This window comes from Trichomycterus rosablanca, chromosome 10, assembly GCF_030014385.1.
Source record: "Trichomycterus rosablanca isolate fTriRos1 chromosome 10, fTriRos1.hap1, whole genome shotgun sequence".
Taxonomy (NCBI): domain Eukaryota; kingdom Metazoa; phylum Chordata; class Actinopteri; order Siluriformes; family Trichomycteridae; genus Trichomycterus; species Trichomycterus rosablanca.
In genome coordinates, this window is record NC_085997.1 from 480,001 (window position 1) to 482,500 (window position 2,500).

Sequence of the window (2,500 nt, forward strand, 5' to 3'; positions counted from 1 at the left end):
TCATTATTGGTATTATTTTGTTATATTTGTATTATTTTTATTATTATTATTATTATTATTTAATGATTTATTATTATTTTAATGAATGATTATTATTATTATTATTATTTTATTATTATTATTATTTTACTACTATTATTATAATTATTATAATTTAATAAATGATTATTATTTATTATTATAATTATTGTATTATTATTATTATTAATATTATCATTATTATATATTTATTATTAATATTTTTTATATTATTATTAATATTATTATTATTAATTTTATTATTATTATTATTATTATTTAACGTTTTATTATTATTTTTAATGAACATTATTATATAATTAGTATTGTTATTATAATTATTATTATTATTGTTACTGTACATTTGTACATGTTAAGGAGATTTAACAGCTGATTCTGTGACGTTTCTCTATAAATAAATCGGACACCGGAGCTGGTTTGTACTCGGTGGCTCAGTGGTAGGAGCTTCACCTGTTAGCGCTTCTGTCAGTGTGAGGGCGCGACTTCAACCTGACGGGGCGGCGGGTCCGGGTCAAAGGTCACGTGGGCAGGGTCAGGCAGAGGTGATGGGCGAGCGTGCAGTAGGAGTTATTCGGGTCCCCGGGGGCCCGGACGAGATCTGACAAGGACGACTCGAGCTTTTATCAGCGACTGAACAGGAAACCCGTCCCATTAGAGCCAGCCATGATGAAACGGAGCTCAGCGGTCTGAGGACACGCGTCAGGAAATGCTCCTGAATCTGATCCCTGTAACACACCCCAGTAAAGTCAGGACGGGGGAGTGTTCCCCCCTGTGTTCCCCCGTGTTCCCCCTCGAGTTCCCCCCTGTGTTCCATCAGCGTTCCTATTCATTCCTCTGTTTAATGTGTGAGGAACTGAGGACACTGATGGTTGCAGGTTTGCGAGACTCCAGCTGCTCAACAGTCCGTCCTCACCGTCGTCTGATTCTCCTCTTCATGATGCGCTGGTGTTTACTATAGGAGGCGGGTCTGGACTGCAGGCAGGCCGCTCTAGCACAATAAATGATGGTTTCTGGTTTTGCCCAACACATAATCTCTCCACAATATCATGTACAGTAGATGGTGAAACACATGTTCTTTTTGAACTTACTGATTCTCTCCTGAAGTTTGGAGCACAGTAGTGAGCCACGCCCCATCATTGCTTGTACTGACCCTGATCCAGGTGGATCCTTTTATACACAAGACCTGGTACCAACTCACCTGCACATTGTGGAACCTTTCAAACACTGGAACCTTTCACTCTTACTCTGCCTCCGTCCCAACTTTTTCTGGAGTCACATCAGATTCTAAACCTGCTTCTATTTACAATGAAGTGAAACATTAGAAATCGAATAAAGATTAAAGAGAATGAAACACATCACACATTCCTCTTTATACTGAGTTTTACTAAACGTCCCATCTTTTATTGAAACGCGGTTATTAATATGGTTAGATGAAATAAGATTCTGTCTCCGAGCGCTGCTTCCTTTAGGGGTTCGGATGGGAATAATGGACGCCGTGCGATTGACTTGCTAAGTACTGTTAAGCATCTTTCATCCCGGTTGCCGTGGCAATAAGCTCCTTAATTCCAGCCGCGCTTGCACGAGCACCGAACTAAAACCCACGCGGTTAATCTAATTCTGCAGCGCTGAGACCTCTGAGCTCTTATTTATGTGGACGTTTTGTCCCCGCGTTGGGTCAGTCTGCAGCCTTGATCTGAAGCTTTGTGCTGATTAAAGATTCTGATTCATCTGGTCCTAAACGCAGCGTAGTGGAGCAGCGGTGCCTCAGCTCACGCTCACGCTGGACAGGATTATCACAAGGTTTCAGAGTGTGTGTGTGGGAATTTGTGCCATTCAGTGAAAAGAACATAACTATGTATGCTATAATACTATATATACTGTATATATGTATAGTAAAATATGTAATGTACTGCCACATTCAATACATTCATTTTCATGAATATCATTATTACTTTTTTTTTATTATTTTTTGTATTATATTATTATTTTATTATTAATTTATATAATTATTATTATTATAATATTGATAAAATTATTGTTTTTATTATTAATTCATTATTTATTATTAAAAAATTATTGTTATTTATTTATTTATTTTTATTATTATTAATTTATTACTATTATTAATTTATTATTATGATTATTATTGTTGTATTATTAATTTATTTTATTATTATATTAATATTATTATTATTTTTATTATTAATTTATTATATTGTTACTTTTATTAATTTATTACTATTATTAATTTATTATTAATATTATTATTATTTTTTATTATTAATTTATTATAATATTATTATATGATTATTATTATTATTACTTTTAAATATTGTTAACAATTCATTGAATGAAGTGAGGTCGGCACAGTGCCTCACAGCAAGAAAGTCTTGGGCTCGATTGCCCCTTCTGTGTAGAGTTTTGTATGTTCTCCCCTGTCTCTGTATGGGTTTCCTCCCAC

At 34.4% G+C, this 2,500-nt stretch overlaps 1 protein-coding gene across 1 annotated transcript in view; it reads left to right on the forward strand.

Moving 5' to 3' along the window:
- plce1 (phospholipase C, epsilon 1) overlaps nucleotides 1–2,500 on the forward strand; it is a 46,827-nt gene that overhangs the window by 12,295 nt on the left and 32,032 nt on the right. The window lies entirely within an intron of this gene.